The 22,189-nt window shown below is 37.8% G+C and overlaps 1 long non-coding RNA gene across 2 annotated transcripts in view; it reads right to left on the bottom strand.

The window, feature by feature from the left end:
* The window catches only part of LOC129650010 (uncharacterized), a 113,718-nt gene that overhangs the window by 79,586 nt on the left and 11,943 nt on the right, over nucleotides 1-22,189 (bottom strand). The window lies entirely within an intron of this gene.

The raw sequence follows: 22,189 nt of genomic DNA, 5'->3' as shown, positions 1-22,189 counted from the left end.
TTCTGCCACAAGGGTGGTGTCATCCGCACATCTGAGGTTATTGATATTTCTCCTGTCAGTCTTGACATTTGTGTAGGACACGGCAAAAGGCCTGGCATATAATAGTTATTTAATGAAGATGTTATTTAATATATGTATATATATATATTTTTTTTAAATCTTAAACTTGTATTTAGCACATTATATTAAATACTAAAAGATCATTGCCAGAATAGAGCATATAAAAGAAGTCTCTTTAAGAGAGATAAGCTCATCTGTTTCTAAGAGGTCTGGATTGCCATATCTGCCTATTCTGCTGATGTTGCAGCCATTACCCCTTTGGAAATGAGCACATAAAGAAAAATCTCAATGAGTAGTAGCTAACGAGAGCTCTGAAATGGAATGCAGAAATGGATTGGCGATTTGAACAGATACAGTCCTATCAGTAAGTGACCACTGTAAAATACAGTGCCATATTGTCCAGGTAATTATTCTTAAAGTCCTTCTCTGTTATGCTACATAAAATTCTATCCTACATCACTCCCCTCCTCTATAATCTAACTACCAAGTCAGTTGTGCTATCAAGTTAGAGACACTCCATAAAGCACTGTTGATTCAACTGAATTTACACATGCAGATTGTCAAATTCCTTTATGATTTACCACCTAAAGTAAAATAGAAACATATGTGGTAATTGTTCTAAGTTTACATTGTGAAGTGAAAGTGTTAGTTGCTCAGTCATGTCCGACTTTTTGCCAGCCCACAGACTGTAGCGCGCCAGGCTCCTCTGTCCATGGGATTCTCCAGGCAAGCATACAGGAGTGGGTTGCCATTTCCTTTTCCAGGGAATCTTACTAACCCAGGGACTGAACCCAGGTCTACCTGCAGGGCAGGTAGATTCTTAACTATCTGATCCACCTGCAATGCTGGTAGATTCTTAACCATCTGAACCACCAGGGATTGTAACTATTAGCAAAATTAACTTTTCTGTCCCTTCCAAAGGATAAATTGCTCCTGTATGAAAATTTAATTAATACATATCTATGAACAATTCAGACAGTAAGGACCTTGGATTTAAAGTTTATATATGACAGGATTGCAGGTCACCTATACATGTTTGCACATAAAAATATGTGATTTAGAAAATGAGTATAAGTTCTCTTGTTTATACCAATTCCCATGTAAGTATAACTTATAGGAAACATCTTGGATAGAATTATGTGCTCTTTTCAGTTCCTCAGTTCATTAAAAACTTCCATCTTTAGTATAATTCCCCTCAAGATTTTACTGGGCGCTCACTGCAATTTGCAGACACATATGGACTGTACTGTGTTGGAATCCTTTTATAGTTTCTGTTTTTATACTAACTGCTCTTACCGTGCAAAAGGAAAAGTGAGGCTGATTGATTTGTCTTCAAGAGCATAGGGACTACCCCTAATTAGAGAAATAGCTTTGTATTTTCCAGAAACATCCCCTAACCATTTTTATTCCTCAATTTCAAGCTTGAATTCTATATTCTTTAAATTTTAGGAAATTTTATTTTTCATTTAAAAAATCTTTTAAAATTAATTCCTGTCTTACATTTGTTATTCACTAATTATTTTTATTTACTATTTTTTCCACTGTGCACTTTCAGTATGTTAATGGGGACATCCACACACTACAGGCGGAAGGAGTAACTGCACAAGTTTTCTGGATGGAAATTTGAGAATGGGTGTTAAAGTCTAAGAGCCACCCATAGGCCTGTAATTCACCGATTCTACTTTTGGTGCCCCTAATCACTTATTACAGGGAGGTTTATGTAATAATGCCACAAATGTATCTAAGGTTGCTTGTGTATGTGGAAATTAGTCAAATAATTTTTTGTAGTTGCTTCAAGTGAGAAACCAAATATACATATGAAAAACAAGAATTGATTTAATCATGGTCTATACACCTACTGAGAAATATATAGGTGTTTAGAAATATTATAGAAGGATGTATACTCAAACAGAAATAACTTCCTAAAATTTGCAAGATACACATTATACAAATATAATCCTGAATATACATAAAAAGAGACAAATATGACTATGCATGCAAAATTTCAGTAATGGCTATCCCTGACTTTTTTAACAGATTTTTATTCCATTTGTGATTTTTTTTTTTGTATTTTCTGAATGTTCTATCATAAAGAAGCTTTTCTCTGAGGTCATAAAAAATTACCACTATCCGGAGGGTAGAAATGATGCAGTAAAGGAATCTGCTTCCAATATTGTAGTAAGCAACAGCTTCTTGCACACAGAAAAAAGCAAATGCGTTCACAAAATCCAAGGCATATTATTTATTTCCCTTGTACTGTGACTGTAACCTAGTTCAAATCCAGTAACTTTAGGCAAAGCCAGAAGGCAGAATCGTCCTCTATAATCTCAATGTCGCTTTACAGTGATGAGGATCCCCGGACTCTCCTGTCCGTCCTTGCATTTACACACTCAGCATTTCTGTGTGTCCTAGTTACACTCTACTTTTATAGCTTCAAAATGATGAAACATAGCAATCAGGCATCCCCACCTGCCCTGGATTTTAACAAAGGAGGATAAAATAAATCACGGTAATTTTGCATGCTGTTGAAAATTAATATTCATTGCCCAATTAATAAAGAAAAGGTCTGATAATATCATGTAAGTCATTAGGTCTGTGGGTGTCACTTCTGTACTATCTAAATTATAATATTCATCATTTCTTGGTCCTGTGTGGCTCTTATAACAGAGACTACAAACAATATTTTAGAGCTACCCAGAAGCTGGGTAGATGCTAAGAACCATATTAAAGGATTCAAAAAGTCCTTGATACTTAATATCATCAAGGGCAAGGGAGTATTTGGGAGACAGTGCAGCAGAATAAAGACAAGTTGGCAGGCTTTCTGCCATCTAAAAGTTATAAGGCAGAAGAAAACCAAATTTCTGCATTCCCTAAAGAGACTGAATGAGCACAGCAAAGCAAACTATAATCGTCTTTCCCTAAAAAGCCATCTTACTGTTCACTCTTCTTGAAATGTAAACATCAAGCATGTGATTAACTTGTTTTCTAGTATGTCAAGTTTAATTGTCACACACATTTAAGGTAAGCTTTGCTTTAAGCTAGTTTCTTTGAGACTGAAATACTCAACTTACACCACACCTGAAATAAGACGAATAAGAAGGAATTTCTTAGTATCTTGCTAGAAATTGGGATTCAATATCATGATTTTGCTAGAAAAAAATAACTGCAAATACTCTAAGCTGATTCTCAATTTTACCTTCTTTGAAAAGAACTTTGAGAGAGGAAACAAATTTTCCCACTTTTTCTAGACCTAACGCCTTTTCCATGTTTGAGCAAATACCATTCCTCTTTAAACATTTTCAGTTGTTAATAATTACTTACTCTGGCTAATTCTGGGCTTGCCTTCTCTCCTTTTGTCATCTCACCATCTAACATAATTGCTAACATGCAATGCGAAAGCTGGAAGTTAGGTAACAGGAAGTCAGAGAAGCAATTCATATTTTTTAAAAAAGGTCTTTTGAAGAAAGGTGACAATCAATATGGGAAGAAGGGTTCAACATAACACATGGATACTTAGATAGGTACTTTTATATGAACTACTTCATATATGATAAAAACCAGGAAAATAATAGCTATGTACTACTTCTCATTTCAGGAGCTGAATTGACTGCTTTATGTAATTGTGTCAATACAGTAATTATAATACTGCATATATAAATATGTATGCATAAGTGCCATACCTACAAGTTTGTGTGTTGATTATTCATAAAGCAACTTAAATCACATACCTATATGTATATTCAGTTCAGTTCAGTCGTTCAGGTGTGTCCGACTCTTTGTGATCCCATGAATCACAGCACGCCAGGCCTCCCTGTCCATCACCAACTCCCGGAGTTTACTCAAACTCATGTCCATCAAGTCGGTGATGCCATCCAGCCATCTCATCCTCTGTTGTCCCCTTCTCCTGCCCCAAATCCCTCCCAGCATCAGGGTCTTTTCCAATTAGTCAGCAGTTAGCATGAGGTGGCCAAAGTATAGGAGTTTCAGCTTCAGCATCAGTCCTTCCAAAGAAATCCCAGGGCTGATCTCCTTTAGGAGGGACTGGTTGGATCTCCTTGCAGTCCATGGGACTCTCAAGAGTCTTCTCCAATACCACAATTCAAAAGCATCAATTCTTCGGTGCTCAGCCTTCTTCACAGTCCAACTCTCACATCCATACATGACTACTGGAAAAACCATAGCCTTGACTAGACGGATCTTTATTGGCAAAGTAATGTCTCTGCTTTTGAATATGCTATCTAGGTTGGTCATAACTTTCCTTCCCAGGAGTAAGCATCTTTTAATTTCATGGCTGAAGTCACCATCTGCAGTGATTTTGGAGCCCAAAAAAATAAAGTCTGCCACTGTTTCCACTGCTTCCCCATCTATTTCTCATGAAGTGATGGGACCAGATGCCATGATCTTCATTTTCTGAATGTTGAGCTTTAAGCCAACTTGTTCACTCTCCACTTTCACTTTCATCAAGAGGCTTTTTAGTTCCTCTTCACTTTCTGCCATAAGGGTGGTATCATCTGCATATCTGAGGTTATTGATATTTCTTGCGGCAATCTTGATTCCAGCTTGTGCTTCTTCCAGTCCAGCATTTCTCATGATGTACTCTGCAAATAAGTTAAATAAGCAGGGTGATAATATACAGCTTTGACGTACTCCTTTTCCTATTTGGAACCAGTCTGTTGTTCCATGTCCAGTTCGAACTGTTGCTTTCTGACCTGCATATAGGTTTCTCAAGAGGCAGGTCAGGTGGTCTGGTATTCCTATCTCTTTCAGAATTTTCCAGTTTATTGTGACCCACAGTCAAAGGCTTTGGCATAGTCAATAAAGCAGAAATAGATGTTTTTCTGGAACTCTCTTGGTTTTTCCATGATCCAGTGGATATTGGCAATTTGATCTCTGGTTCCTCTGCCTTTTCTAAAACCAGCTTGAACATCTGGAAGTTCATGGTTCAGGTATTGCCAAAGCCTGGCTTGGAGAATTTTGAGCATTTCTTTACTAGCGTGTGAGACGAGTGCAAGTGTGTGATAGTTTGAGCATTCTTTGGCATTGCCTTTCTTTGGGATTGGAATGAAAACTGGCCTTTTCCAGTCCTGTGGCCACTGCTGAGTTTTCCAAATTTGCTGGCATATTGAGTGCAGCACTTTCACAGCATCATCTTTCAGGATTTGAAATAGCTCACCCGAAATTCTATCACCTCCACTAGCTTTGTTCATAGTGATGCTTTCTAAGGCCCCCTGGACTTCACATTCCAGGATGTCTGGCTCTAGGTGAGTGATTACACCATCATGATTACCTTGGTCATGAAGATCTTTTTTGTACAGTTCTTCTGTGTATTCTTGCCACTTCTTCTTAATATATTCTGCTTTTGTTAGGTCCATACCATTTCTGTCCTTCATTGAGCCCATCTTTGCATGAAATGTTCCCTCGGTATCTCTAATTTTTTTTAAAGAGATCTCTAGTCTTTTCCATTCTATTGTTTTCCTCTATTTCTTTGCATTGATCACTGAGGAAGGCTTTCTTTTGGAACTCTGCATTCAGATGCTTTATGTTTCCTTTTCTTCTTTGCTTTTCACTTCTCTTCTTTTCTCAGCTATTTGTAAGGCCTCCCCAGACAGCCATTTTGCTTTTTTCCATTTCTTTTCCATGGGGATGGTCTTGATCCCTGTCTCCTGTACAATGTCAGGAACCTCCGTCCATAGTTCATCAGGCACTTTATCAGGTCTAGTCCCTTAAATCTATTTCTCACTTTCACTGTATAATCATAAGGGATTTGATTTAGGTCATACCTGAATTAGGAAATACTAAAATATCCTATGAAAATGAGACATTATTATGAATTTACCAATGACAAAAATTGAGGTTCCAGAGGCTTTAAATTACTCTGCAGTACTCTTGCCTGGAAAATCCCATGGACGGAGGAGCCTAGTAGGCTGCAGTCTATGGGGTTGCTGAGTCAGACACAACTGAGTGACTTCAGTTTCATATTCACTTTCATGCATTGGAGAAGGAAATGGCAAGTCACTCCAGTGTCCTTGCCTGGGGAATCCCAGGGACGGAGGAGCCTGGTGGGTTGCCCTCTATGGGGTCACGCTTAGTCGGACATGACTGAAGCAACTTAGCAGCAGCAGCAGCAGAAAAATAATGGGTAGAACTGTGTGAGTATTTGAAATTAGTTCTATCTTACATCAGTTTTCTGTTTACAATGCCATGAAGCCCCTGTGTATTTGAAAACTAAAGAAAATATATTAATAATATTAAGTGACTTCAGAAGTAAGAACTTGACTCCATTGGCTTGGTTTACCAAGTTGTTTCTGGGGAAATGAACTACAAAACCAGATTGATGGAAGATCTGGAAGTGGATTTGAATACACACATGCACAATTAGAAACAATTACACAAGTTCCATAATTAGAAACAGACTGATGAAGAAAGAGAAAAAACAAGTTAAAAAAGTTGAGGAGAGGATAACCCAGGTACCTTCAGAAGAGGAATAATGAGAGATGACACTAATCCAAATGTAGCAAGTAGAGAGCTACTCATATTTATCAGCATTCAAGACTACATTCTAGGAGAGATATTAAGGATGTAAAGGAAAAATAAAATGTGATTTAGAAGAGAAAGCTAAAATTTTGAATTTGAAAAGGAGCACTATTTTTGAGTCCTAGGAAGCTTAAAGAAGAGGGGAAATTTTTAAAAAGAAGCATTTAAACAGCTGTATAAATCAGCTCTGTTGATTTCAACAGAGAAATCAACAATAATGACAAAATGACACGCAAGTCTTTCTCTTATTCCTTTCTTTTATGGTACCTGTCTTCCTAGTATTTGTTTGTTTGTTTGTTTGTTTTTAGTTAGTTTTTTTTTTTAAACCTGATACACTGTATTAGTTATGCCAAACATCAAAACGAATCCGCCACAGGTATACATGTGCTCCCCATCCTGAACCCTCCTCCCTCCCCACACCATCCCTCTGGGTTGTCCCAGTGCACCAGCCCCAAGCATCCAGTATCGTGCATTGAACCTGGACTGGCAACTCGTTTCATACATGATATTACACATGTTTCAGTGCCATTCTCCCAAATCTTCCCACCCTGTCCCTCTCCAACAGAGTCCATAAGACTGTTCTATACATCAGTGTCTCTTTTGCTGTCTCATACAGGGTTATTGTTATCATCTTTCTAAATTCCATATATATGCGTTAGTATACTGTATTGGTGTTTTTCTTTCTGGCTTACTTCACTCTGTATAATAGGCTCCAGTTTCATCCACCTCATTAGAACTGATTCAAATGGATTCTTTTTAATGGCTGAGTAATACTCCATTGTGTATATGTACCATGGAATTCTTATCCATTCATCTGCTGATGGACATCTAGGTTGCTTCCATGTCCTGGCTATTATAAACAGTGCTGCGATGAACACTGGGGTACACGTGTCTCTTTCCCTTCTGGTTTCCTCAGTGTGTATGCCCAGCAGGGGGATTGCTGGATCATAAGGCAGTTCTATTTCCAGTTTTTTAAGGAATCTCCACACTGTTCTCCATAGTGGCTGTACTAGTTTGCATTCCCACCAACAGTGTAAGAGGGTTCCTTTTACTCCGCACCCTCTCCAGCATTTATTGCTTGTAGACTTTTGGATCGCAGCCATTCTGACTGGTGTGAAATGGTACCTCATAGTGGTTTTGATTTGCATTTACCTGATAATGAGTGATGTTGAGCATCTTTTCATGTGTTTGTTAGCCATCTGTATGTCTTCTTTGGAGAAATGTCTATTTAGTTCTTTGGCCCATTTTTTGATTGGGTCATTTATTGGGTATGCCTGTGGTGTGTGTTACATGCATGTTAAAATTTTCAAGTCTTAGGTCTTAAGATGTTTCCCCTATCTATTCCTACAGTTTTCTACTGGGATGATTATTCTTGAAGTCTCTCTCACTTTTTGTTTTGCCACATAATCATTCAATGTCTTCATTTAACTCTCAGCTACAGGCCTTGTACTATACTAAGGATTTCAGATAGATAAAAATACATATGTATACGTACATACATATACAAACATTCTATATACATACATATGCACATGATAGCACATGATATATGCATACACATATCTACATATAATATATATGTCAAAGTTATTGTAATCAAACTTATATCATTTTCTACTTCAAAAGCATACTCTGCATTCTTTTGTACACTGCAGCTTCAATCATATGTTTGCTTAACTTGCTTCATCATATTAGAATAAAAACTGTTTTATCGGTAGCCTGTCAACTAGAAATCTCTATTTATGGGTGCTCTTGCTCATTTGCAGTCCTCAGTCACTCCTGGTTATGAAATAAGAATATCTCATATATACAAATAACCATTTGCACAGTTCTTACCCCTCTTCTCACTCATTCAAGATTTTTCCATCACAGTTATTACTCATATAGTGTCTTAACATGAAAACAATACTGGGGTATCTATTTCCTTGACTTGTGACATCAGTTTGAAAAATGTCAATCCCTGAGCACATGTTATACGTTAAGGGTCTATATTTGGTATAGGGCTACCAAGGTGGCTCAGTGCTATAGAAACTGCTTGCCAATACAGGAGACGCCAGAGACATTCAGGTTCAATCTGTAGGTCGGGAAGATCCCCTGGAGTACGAAATGGCAAACCACTCCAGCATTCTTGCCTGGAGAATCCCATGGACAGAGGAGGTTAACTGGGCTTTGGTCCCTGGGGTCACAAAGAGTCAGACACAACTGAGCAACTGAACATACACCATGCGTGTGGTATACTGCAAGCATTACTGCTTTCAAAACTCTTAGGAACATACAAGGTAAAGGTTTTCACCTACATTTGTCAGTGAAGAGAAGCAGATATCAGAGAAGTAATGCAATCTGTACAAGGTCATATACCTCTAGGTGTGTGAGTGATATTATGCCTGGTGATTGTTTTACTGAAGATATTTTGATCTATCAGGCTCTGCAAATTGAAAAACCCTAATACAGGGCATGAAAAGCTAATAGCAAGACCTCTGTTGATTCACACTCTTTTTCTTTAAATGCAAATGGCTTATTTTAATGAATTGGAACATTTTAATGAGATGCCCAGAAATGTAAATCTCCTATTTACTTGAAAGAATTCAAAATAATTTCACTACATATGGTTTTCTATAATGATTCTACTGTTTCCGTTTCTCTTTTTTTCCAAGAACATAAAAAAGGTCACCTGGTATTCCTTTATTTCAGCTGTTTTATAAACGTTCATTTCAATTCAAGTAAGCATGCACTTTAATTGTTCATAATTTCATCAGATCAGATCAGTGTAAATGGATTTCTATTCAAAAACAAACCCTTCTGCAGTGATCCTGGTTTATTTTTACTCTGTTGTCACTGAAATCACATTATCCTAGTCTGCTCATTGGTCTTCCTTACATATGTCAGAAATATATAAGAAAAATATTTTAAAAGGTTTTAAATTAAGGTGAAACCTCTGATACTTTATTAAAAATATTGAAACATATCTTTTTCTCAAAGAAATATGAATAAGATAAATTAAGTAAACAAATAAGCATCCTTTATTTATAGGGCTTTGAGGTGTTTTCCATCAAACAAATGAATGTCATGATTTATTCATATAAGATTTTCTTTTGCAAAGTATATTTACAAATAGCAGCCAGCAATCCTAAAGATGCAAATGCAGAAATAGAGAAAAATCTACTGAAATAGGCAGTGAAACATAAAGGCAAAAAAAGTTCCTGGGAAAAAATAAGGGCTACTTTTGGAGGAAACAGTTTTTACCTCCTTATTTCTTCAAAAATAGTGTCAAATTTGAGTTTCGATTTGGAGGAAAGTTGATGGCCTAGAATCTTCTCCCTTTGACTATCTAAACATTTCTCTTAAGAGTTTATCTATCTTAAGATAAATAGATGTTGGCAGTTTCCTTTAGGACCTTTGAGTGCTATGATGAAACCAGCATATTGCATGGCTTCATGAGTTTGCCATTTGGGAAGGAACACAGATAAATTGGGCTTTCCTGGTGGTTCAGACAGTAAAGAATCTGCCTGCAATGCAGGAGACCTGGGTTTGGTCCTGGGTCTGAAAGTCCCCTGGAGAAGGAAATGGCAAACCACTCCAGCATTCTTGCCTGGAGAATTCCATTCCATGGACAGAGGAGCCTGACAGGCTACAGCCCATGGGGTCATAAAGAGTCAAACTTGACTTAAGACTTTAATTTCACAGATAAATGACAATTATAATCAACCATGATGAGTGCTGAAAATACAGAGAAAAACAAAGACAGTGAATTTAATCTTGAAAACTCAGTGAAGTCTTCCTGAAATATATGGCTTCTGGACAGTTGAAACATGAGTGGGCGTTACCTAGGTGACTAGATGATAAGAATGAAAGAAAGTATAGGAATCTTCCAGAACAAGATTATAGGAAAGTAAAAGAACCTTCAAAAAGAAAATGCATGATATTTCCAAGAAATTGTTCATCGATCAGTAAGGCAGAGTAGTGGTCCTGAAAGTTGTTTTTGTTTTATTTGATCAGTCTTTAAGCCATGACACTCTTTCCTTAAAGAACCATGCATATGGAGAACCAATATATACCCTCTCCCTGTTCCCCACCTATATAGCTACTGATTGAACATGAGGTTTCCAAGCAGTCTTGGAGTGAGGTTCTGCCCCAGTTGCTCCTGCATACTTCAAGACAAACTCACAACACAGACACACACACACACACACACACACACACAACCAATAGTCTCTGAAAGTACTTTGTAAAAGCCTAACATTCTTTGGGACATGGTTTTTAAGCCCCTAAGCTAGATGCTCAAGCGTGATGGAAATGACAGGAAGAAAGGGAAACAAAGTGATAAATGGACTGTGAAGGACTTTGTAAATTATTATTGAAGTTCACATGTGAGTAGACCTTTGAAGTTACATGTGCATTTAAAACTCACATTGAGGGCAGTGATGAGATAACTTTCAGTGGGCAAGGGTGGGCAATCCCCTTATGCTTTAAAAAATTATTTTCACCATCATGGTAGGGAGCTATAAGATATGAGGCCCTAAGATAAAGGCAGCTGAGAAATGACAGGCCTGAACCAAGGTAATGATGAGGAGAATGAGTGAAAAGAAGTAAGTAGACATGGAAGTTGTTGAGGAAAACTGTCAGATGTATTGATAATTGTCTGACAGTAGCTTACCAGCCAGAGAAGGCAATGGCAACCCACTCCAGTACTCATGCCTAGAAAATCCCATGGGCGGGAGGAGCCTGGTATGCTGCAGTCCATGGGGTCGCTAAGAGTCGGACACGACTGAGCGACTTCACTTTCACTTTTCACTTTCATGCACTGGAGAAGGAAATGGCAATCCACTCCAGTGTTCTTGCCTGGAGAATCCCAGGGACAGGGGAGAATCCCAGGTGGGCTGCCGTCTACGGGGTTGCACAAATTCGGACATGACTGAAGCGACTTAGCAGCAGCAGCAGCTTATCAGCTTAAGTGTTTTGTCTCCCCCAAAATTCTGATGTTGAAGTCCTAATCCCCAATATGATGGTGTTAAAGGGTGAGGCTTTGGGGATATAATTAGGTTGTGAGGGGGAGCCCTCAAGAATGGGATTAGTGCCCTTATCAAAGAGACCCCCAAGGAGTTTTCTCTGTTCTGTGAGGTAACAGTGAGAAAACAGCCATCTGCCGACTGGAAAGTAGGTTCCCACCAGATCTCACACTTCTAGCCTCCAGAACTTCAGAGAAATTGATTTATGTTGTTTATAAGTCACTCAATCAATGGTACTTTGTTACAACAGCCAGAATTAACTAAGAGAGTAATCAAAGAGAAAAATATCTCTTACCTATCCACCAAATGGACAGCATCACAACTTACTGAAATATGGAACATGGAAGGAAGACTAGAGAAAGGTAATGAATACATTTAATTGAGGATATGTTGAGTCTGTGTTTGTATGAAACTCATATAATTGGGTTTATCTTATAACTTAGATTTAATGGCATTCATTGAGATAATATATTTGGTAAACATGAATAATAACTTTACTCTCCAAGCACCCCAACCTCCACTCATTTCTTTACATTAATGAAGAAGGAAGATAGAGAATCTAAATTTTCTGATTAATAGTTTCCCAGTTATGCCTCATTTTTCTGTCAGCTTCAATATTTTTTTAAACTTACTTCCTGGTTCAAGTCTTAGTCCACTCTGAATAATCAAAACTCCACTGACCCAGGGCTTCCCTGGTGGCTTAGTGGTAAAGACTCCACCTGTCAATGTTGGAGACGTGGGTTCAATCCCTGGATCAGGAAGATCCCCTAGAGAAGAAATGGCAATTCACTCCAGTATTCTTGCCTGGAGAATTCCATGGACATAGGAGCCTGGCACGTTACAGTCCATGGGGTTGCAGGGAGTCAGACATGACTTAGTGACTAAACAACAAACAACAACTCCTGACTCAGCTCAGTCTATATGTATGAGGTTACTTGCAAAAAATCAAGTTATTTCTTCTATTTCTACCATCATTCTTATTGCCATAGAGGCTGCAGCTGTGGGGAGATTTTCTTAAATGGATAAAGAGCCATGGGTAGGTGTGGAGAGCTGTATTACTGTTTGTGGTTATGGCCCTGCTGACTCTGGTTGCTGGGGACATTAGTGAGTCTGACCTTCTACTTTTTACAGTGGCTATTTCTCTGCTCTATTTTAGAGCTCATTTTCTGATCACTGAAGACCTAGCAGACGTTAACCATAGGCTAAACAACAAATAATACAGGAGAAATATGAGTGCTTCCCTTAACCAATGCCAGACAATTGCATTCCATACAATGTTGATCTGTCTTTGTTCTCCTGGACAGTCCCTAATGGGGGTGGGGTGGTAGACAGCCCACACTGCCTTCAGCTCCTTTTCTCAACTTACTCAAACCCACAGAATACACATGGATCTGGCTCCTCAGCTAACTCTGGTAAGCAATATTTGCCCTTTCCCAAATTGTTAGTTCATTCTGCCCTCTTCCTAAATTGTCTATGTTCTGATAGGACCAAGGTGACTCAGCGAACAACCGGCCAGGAATAAGATGCAGATGTGTCCAATTTCACACTGTCTTATCTTGAAGCACTCATAAATGTGAAGTGAGCTCAGTAAGTGTATTCCATTCTATGGCTACAAGTTGAAGGATGAGGGGAGGAGAAAGAAATCGTCTATGATTTTATGAACTCATTTCTCCTTTACAAAGCCTACCCTCACCTTTTAGCCCTCATTCTATTCGTAGAAACTAGAGGGCAAGGAGTCTGCTATACAAGTTTGGCAGGAATGCTACCTTTTCCTAAATCTGGAGGTGATTTATCTACCTCAAAGAAAAGGCTATTTCTTTGACCTCAGAATATAAAATACATAGACAGTCACTGTCAGCTATGATCTATCTCCATGTAAACCTTACAAAGTTTAGTAAGCCTGGATATTAGAAAGAGTATTAGTTCTTACTAAAATTTCTAAAAATAAGACTGCTATAGATATGTAGATAAGGAGTTCTATCAACTCCAACTCTGTTAAACTACTCAGCTGCTTCTGAAGGGACATGCTTCTGATAATGGCTACTGCTCCATTCCTGTCTATTTTTTAATTACCTATTTCCAACATTCCTCTGATGACATTTAGACCCACAAACATTGGTGACATTAATGGATGTTTGTGTAAATATGTGTGTCTGTGTCTTTGTAAAGCTTAAATAAATATTTTCCCTTTGGAGAAGCTAAGAAGCAGAGTTCTTGAGGGAAACAAATATTTTTTCCCAATCAGTATGGGAATTCAACTTCCAAATAAAATCAAAGATAATCATTGTATGCAAACCATAGTAAAAGCTGGAAACATATTCCTTCATTGTTCTTGCAGCCATCTTCTGCAGCTCCAGGAAAGTAAACCCTGACTTAGAGTCTTTACACACAACAATTTAGAAATTTGGAGACACTCATCCTCCATCCACACGCAAGCTGAAGGAAACTGGGACTTGAGAAATGACGGAGTTGGTCAAAAAAGTCAAGTCTGGGGTACCTTGTTGCTGTGCTACATCTACCACATAGCCATCCACCTTGCTCAGGCAGCCATCCTTTTAAACATTTATTGGTGATGTTGTGTTGTGCTCAGTTGTGTCTGACTCTCTGTGATCCCATGGACCAAAGTCAGTCAGGCTCCTCTGTCTATGGGATTTCCCAGGCAAGAATTCTGGAGTAGGTTGCCATTTCCTTCTCCAGGGGATCTTCCTGATCCAGGGATCGAACCTGCGTCTCTTTCATCTCCTGCATTGGGAGCCAGATTCTTTATCAGCTGCACCACCTGGAAAACCCCCACATGCCAATCCAATCATGTTTCTCTCATTTGCTTATCCTGTGTACCGAAGAAAATGCTAGCTGCTAGTATCCTTCCATTTATCCTTTTTCCACTTCTCACTAAAGCAAAGCACCTGCAAAGAAGGAATCAGAACCTTGGGGGGAACATAGCCAGAAGTCTGCCAGTGGGACACACGCGCACACACACAAATGTAAATGCAGTGCATCATAACCGTACTGCTCAAATCTAACCAGATCCTTTGTAATAATGATTCATGGCTATGTAACACTTTTTAAAAGCGCATATAGATATAATTCTGTCTGGTTTTAAGCAACCGCATAAGCAAGTCAGAACCACTATGTTTTCCCTGTTTTAAAGATGGAGAGGAAATGCCAATGCATAATCAAGACAAACTTACCTGTGTATAAATTCATTTCTTTGTGCTGAAACTAGTGCTTTTTTCCTCTAAAGTTTTCTTGAGGTAAAATTGGCACAAAATTAAAACCATATTTATTTAAATAAGACAATTTGATAACTTTTGCCATGTGTATACAAAAAAAAAAAACACAACATAGTGAAAACAAAATAATGGGCTTCTACATGACCCACAAGAGTTTCTTTATACTCCTTGGTAATCCCTTCCTAAATCTCTGTTCTTCTCTTCATATCCAGGCAACAACTGATGAGCTCTCTCTCATCATAGGTTGCTTTTTTTTTCCCTCAGAGTTTTATATACATGGAATCATGTAATATTGATAATAACATTCTCTCATCTGCATTCATTCACTCACTCAAAAAAATATTTTCAGATTCACGTTAGTTTAGTTAGTGAAAATTGCTCAGTCACATCTGACTCTTTGCAAACCCATGGACTGGAACTGGCCAGGCTCCCCATCCATGTAATTCTCCAGGCCAGAATACTGGAGTGAATAGCTGTTCCCTTTTTCAGGGGATCTTCTAAACCCAGGGATCGAACCCAGGTTTCCCACATTACAGGAGGATTCTTTACTATCTGAGCCACCAGTGAAGCCCAGATTCATGCTACTGTCAATTCTCTATTACTTTTAAATGTTGAATGGTATTCCATTGTTTGGGTACTATAAATATACTACAGTTTATTTACCCATTCACCTGATAGACATTTGGATTTTCCCCAACTTATGGGCATTACATTTGTCTTTGTGTATATCTTTGCACATAACATTTTTATCTTGGGTAAATATCTAGGAGTAGAATGTCTGTGTCATACAGTAACTAAATTCTTAACTTTGTAAGAATTGTCAAAATATTTTTCAAGGTGGTTGTACCACTTTTTCACATACCAACCAACAGTACATGAAAGTTTCACTTGCTCCTCATGTTCTCCAGCATTTTGAATGGCCAACCTTTTATCTATACCATTAAGTGTTTAGCAGATTCTTATTGTGGTTTTCATTTGCATTTATCTAATAATTAATGGTGCTGATCCTCTTTTCATGTGCTTATTTGATGTCTATCTATGAGGGCCTGGAGTTTTATTCATGGGATTTTTTTCAGTTAAGAATGGATTTCATTAGTAGATGTATGATTCTTATTGAAATACTCAGGTATTTGTGTATTTCAGTGATTTAATGACCCAAAGTTCTTAAACAAATTAAACCTAAAGTAAGTAGTATGTATACTTAGTCACTCGGTCATATCCAACCCCATGGACTGTATCCCACCAGGCTCCTCAATTTATGGGATTTTCCAGGCAAGAATACTGAAGAGAGTAGCCATTCCCTTCTCCAGGGAATTTTCATTCCAGGCCAATTCTTTACTGTCTAAGCCACCAGGGAAGCCCCAAGCAGTATATAGGAAATAAGAATAAAAGTAGCAGTTAATGAAATGGAAAAGAGTGATAATAGTGATAAATAGTGATAATAAATACAAAAAGCCCAAGCAATCTTGAAAAAGAAAAAAGAGCTGGAGTAAATAGGCTTTCAAACTTCAGACTACACTACAAAGCTATAGTAATCAAGACAGTATGGTACTGGCAGAAAAACAGAAATAAAGATCAGTGGAACAAGCTAGAAAGCTCAGAGATAAACCCACACACCTATGGTCACCTTATCTGAAAGTGACAGTCACTCAGTCATGTCTGACTCTTTGCAACCTCATAAACTATACAGCCCATGGTATTCTCTAGGCCAGAATACCAGAATGGGTAGCCTTTCCCTTTTCCAGGGTATCTTCCCAACCCAGGGATCAGACGCAGGTCTCCCGCATTGCAGACAGATTCTTTACCAGCTGAGCCACAAGGGAAACCCAAGAATACTGGCATGGGTAGCCTATCCCTTCTCTAGCGTATCTTCCCATCCCAGGAATCCAACTAGGGTCTCCTGCATTGCAGGTAGATTCTTTATCAACTAAGCTATCAGGGAAGCCCTGTCTTTGACAAAGGAGGCAAAAATATACAATGGAGAAAATACAGCATTTTCAATAAGCAGTGCTGGGAAAACTGGACAGCTGCATGTTAAAAAATGAAATTAGAATACTTCCTAATACCATATACAATAAACTCAGAATCGATTAAATACCTAAATGTAAGGCCAGACCCTATAAAACTCTTAGAGGAAAACATAGGCAGAACAGTCTGTGACATAAATCACAGCAAGATCCTCTGACCCACTTTCTAAGGTAATGAAAATAGAAAAAATAAAATAAAGAAATGGGAACTAATTAAACATAAAATCCTTTTCACAGCAAAGGAAACTATAAACAAGATGAAAAGACAACCACCAGAATGACAAAAACTAATTGCAAACAAAGCAAGTGACCAAGGATTAATCTTCAAAATATACAAGTGGCTCATGCACTTCAATATCATAAAAACAACCCAATCAAAAAATTGGCTGAAGAACTAAACAGACATTTCCCCAAAGAAGATATACAGATTGCCAACAAACACGTGAAAAGATGTTCAATTTTGCTTATTATTGGAGATATGTAAATCAAAACTACAATGAGGTATCACTTCATACCAATTAGAATGGCCATCATCAAAAAAAGCTAAAAACAAAAATGCTGGAGAGGATGTGTAGCAAAGGGAACTCTCTTACTCTGTTGGGAATGTAAATTGATATAGCCACTATGGAGAATAGTATGGAGATTCCTTAAGAAACTAAAATTAAAACTAACCTATGACCCAGCAGTCCTGCTACTGGGCATACACCCAAAGAAAAACATAATTCAAAAATACACATATTCATTGCAGCAATATTTACAGTAGCCAGTACATGGCAGCAACCTAAATGTCCATCAGCAAATGAATGGATAAAGAAGTGTTGGTACATATATACAATAGAATATTACTCAGCTATAGAAATGAATGAAACTGTGTCATTGTTATGATTTAAATGAACCTAGAGTAGGTCATAAATAGTAAGTCAAAAAGAGAAAAAACAAATATATACTAACACATATATATGGAATCTAGAAAAATGGCACTCATGAATCTATATTTTCAGGGCAGAAATAGAAACACAGATGTAGAGAATGGACTTGTGGACACTGTACGGAAAGGAGAAGGTGGGACAGATTCAGAGAGTAGCACTGACATATACATACTGCCATGTGTAAAATAGACAGCTACTGAAGCTGCTAAACAGCACCACTCAGCCTGGTGCTCTCTGATGATGTCAAGGGGTGGGATGGGAGGGAGGCTTAAGAGAAGGGGATATATGTATACCTCTAGTTGTTTCGTGTTGTTCTACAGCAGAAACTAAAACAAGGAAAACAATATACTTCTATTAAAATAGATAAATATTTTAAAGATACAATAAGTAAGTAAGAGCTAATTTTTTTTAAGAGATCTCTACTTTTGACATTTCAAAGTACTTTACTGAAATGATGAGAAAAACAGAAAAGAGGCTCAAGGTACAGGAAAAATATCACTAATGAAACAGAATATTAAAGAAATATTATAGCAATTGTTTTTACAAGTTAAATGATGTTCTTTTAACACATGATATACTAAATCTTAATCATGAAGAACTTCATAATATTTATAACATCATAGGTATCTAAAAAATTATTTTCATAGTTAAATATCTTCCCATGAAGCAAACTCCAAACTGACCAAGAGGATAAAGAAAACATAATGTCAGTTCTGCATAAGCCCTTCCAGAGAATAGGAGGGAAGAAAAAACTTCACAACTCATTTTATGATGCCGCTATTACACTAATACCAAAACCAGAAAATTATTACAATTAAAAAAACAAAAATCCCACAGACCACAATGTCCCACAAAAAAAGACACAAAACTCTTAAATAAATACTATCAAATTAGATTTAAAATATGTTAAAAGAATACTGCATCATACCAAATTAGGGAAGTTTTACCACAGTTCAGTTCAGTTGCTCAGTCGTGTCCGACTCTTCGCAACCCCATGAATCACAGCACGCCAGGCCTCCCTGTCCATCACCAACTCCCAAAGTTTACCCAAACTCATGTCCATCAAGTCAGTGATGCCATCCAGCCATCTCATCCTCTGTCGTCCCCTTCTCCTCCTGCCCCCAATCCCTCCCAGCAGCAGTCTTTTCCAATGAGTCAACTCTTTGCATGAGTTTTACCACAAAGCATGGCTTAACATTTGAAAATTAAGCTAAATAATTTATCACATTAAGAAACTAGAAAAGAAAATCCATGCTAATATCAAGAGACATCAAAAAGTTTTTTTGCAATGGTTAAGCTAATATTTGCCATGATTAGAGAGAAAAAATTAAAATATACAGTAAAGGAAGACTGCTTTATAAGATATAATAAATTTCTAAAATTAAACAACACAATGAGGATCTTAAACCACAGACTGTCTTGCTGGAGACATAATTATTGAACTAAAATGTTGATCTAGAGAAATAATCTTCATTTTAGAGCTAGAAAGATAATAATTTTTTAAAATAGAGAAAAGGCATAATATAGAAATTTAACGTAACTATGAAGAGCTACAAAAGGAGAGCATAAAGAAAATGAGTTTAAAGGAAATTCTCAAAGAGCAATGACTATAATTTCTTATAGAATTCAGGAAAAACACACACACAAAACATGATTATCACACCAAAATGTCAGATTGATTCCCAAGCAGTATAGCTAATAAGGAATTCGCACCTATACATATTATAGACAAAATGAAGAATACCAAATACAAAGAGAAATAAAAAATAAGATGATAACAGACATATTTTATACAAAAGAATTATCATCAATTAAAATCAAGTGAAAAGGTGATTTTAAACTGGGAAAGCAATGTAACTTCTGATTTAATTTAAAGCCAACAGTAAATCATTCTAAAGTTTATGTGTCAAATCATTCTAATGTCTGTCATGTCAAGTCCATGAGATAATAAGGTATAGGTATTTCAATTAAATTATACATCATATAATATGATCCTACCTATTAAAACAATAAAATGGAATTACAACCAAGCTAATAGAAAACCTTGATCAATTCAGAAAAATGAAGATGGTAAATAGTGGATCTAAGAAAAAATTGTTGAGTGGAAACCACTAATATATTAGGAAAAGCTCAAGCTATCAATACTTACAATAAATATAACAGAATATGTAAATACAAAAGAGTCTCAGATTGAATAATAACACAAGAATTCATATTTAAAAGATGTTTCTAAAAAATAAAGAAAGCTCGCATTTGGAATTGTGGAGGACCCTTGGTCCCAAGGAAGCTAGAACTGGGCTTCATCCTTTTCCATTTACATATTAGGCAACTTGAGTCTCTGGGGCCATGAGTCTTTTCAATTCACATATGGAAACATATAATAAACTATAATATATTTATTTAACATCAGATCAGATCAGTCGCTCAGTTGTGTCTGACTCTTTGCGACCCCATGAATCACAGCACGCCAGGCCTCCCTGTCCATCATCAACTCCCGGAGTTCACTGAGACTCACGTCCATCCAGTCAGTGATGCCATTCAGCCATCTCATCCTCTGTCGTCCCCTTCTCCTCCTGCCCCCAGTCCCTCCCGGCATCAGACTCTTTTCCAATGAATCAACTATTCGCATGAGGTGGCCAAAGTACTGCAGTTTCAGCCTTAGCATCATTCCTTCCAAAGAAATCCCAGGGCTGATCTTCTTCAGAATGGACTGGTTGGATCTCCTTGCAGTCCAAGGGACTCCCAAGAGTCTTCTCCAACACCACAGTTCAAAAGCATCAATCCTTCGGTGCTCAGGACTCTTTACAATCCAACTCTCATATCCATACATGACCACAAGAAAAACCATAGCCTTGACTAGACGAACCTTTGTTGGCAAAGTAATGTCTCTGCTCTTGAATATGCTATCTAGGTTGGTCATAACTTTCCTTCCAAGGAGCAAGCGTCTTTTAATTTCATGGCTGCAGTCACCATCTGTAGTGATTTTGGAGCCCAGAAAAAGAAAGTCTGACACTGTTTCCACTGTTTCCCCATCTATTTCCCATGAAATGGTGGGACCGGATGCCATGATCTTCATTTTCTGAATGTTTGCTTTAAGCCAACTTTTTCACTCTCCTCTTTCACTTTCATCAAGAGGCTTTTTAGTTCCTCTTCACTTTCTGCCATAAGGGTGGTGTCATCTGCATATCTGAGGTTATTGATATTTCTCCTGGCAATCTTGATTCCAGCTTGTGTTTCTTCCAGTCCAGCGTTTCTCATAAAGTACTCTGCATATAAGTTAAATAAACAAGGTGACAATATACGGCCTTTTTTAAGGCTCCTTTTCCTATTTGGAACCAGTCTGTTGGTCCATGTCCAGTTCTAACTGTTGCTTCCTGACCTGCATACAAATTTCTCAAGAGGCAGATCAGGTAGTCTGGTATTCCCATCTCTTTCAGAATTTTCCACAGTTTGTTGTGATCCACACAGTCAAAGGCTTTGGCATAGTGTCAATAAAGCAGAAATAGATGTTTTTCTGGAACTCTCTTGCTTTTTCTATGATCCAGCAGATGTTGGCAATTTGATCTCTGGTTCCTCTGCCTTTTCTAAAACCAGCTTGAACATCAGGAAGTTCACGGTTCACATATTGCTGAAGCCTGGTTTGGAGAGTTTTGAGCATTACTTTACTAGTGTGTGAGATGAGTGCAATTGTGCGGTAGTTTGAGCATTCTTTGGCATTGCCTTTCTTTGGGACTGGAATGAAAACTGACCTTTTCCAGTCCTGTGGCCACCGCCGAGTTTTCCGAATTTGCTGGCATATTGAGTGCAGCACTTTCATAGCATCATCTTTCAGGATTTGGAAGAGCTCAACTGGAATTCCATCACCTCTACTAGCTTTGTTAGTATTGATGCTTTCTAAGGTCCACTTGACTTCACATTCCAGGATGTCTGGCTGTAGGTCAGTGATCACACCATCGTGATTATCTGGGTCGTGAAGATCTTTTTTGTATAGTTCTTCTGTGTATTCTTGCCATCTCTTCTTAATATCGTCTGCTTCTGTTAGGTCCATACCATTTCTGTCCTTTATCGAGCTTATCTTTGCATGAAATGTTCCTTTGGTATCTCTGATTTTCTTGAAGAGATCCCTAGTCTTTCCCATTCTGTTGTTTTCCTCTATTTCTTTGCATTGATCGCTGAAGAAGGCTTACTTATCTCTTCTTGCTATTCTTTGGAACTCTGCATTCAGATGTTTATATCTTTCCTTTTCTCCTTTGCTTTTCACTTCTCTTCTTTTCACAGCTATTTGTAAGACCTCCCCAGACAGCCATTTTGCTTTTTTGCATTTCTTTTCCATGGGAATGGTCTTGATCCCTGTCTCCTGTACAATTCACGAACCTCATTCCATAGTTCCTCAGGCACTC

This window comes from Bubalus kerabau, chromosome 4 (genome assembly GCF_029407905.1).
Source record: "Bubalus kerabau isolate K-KA32 ecotype Philippines breed swamp buffalo chromosome 4, PCC_UOA_SB_1v2, whole genome shotgun sequence".
NCBI lineage: Eukaryota > Metazoa > Chordata > Mammalia > Artiodactyla > Bovidae > Bubalus > Bubalus kerabau.
This window is presented reverse-complemented; position numbering and strand designations above follow the sequence as displayed.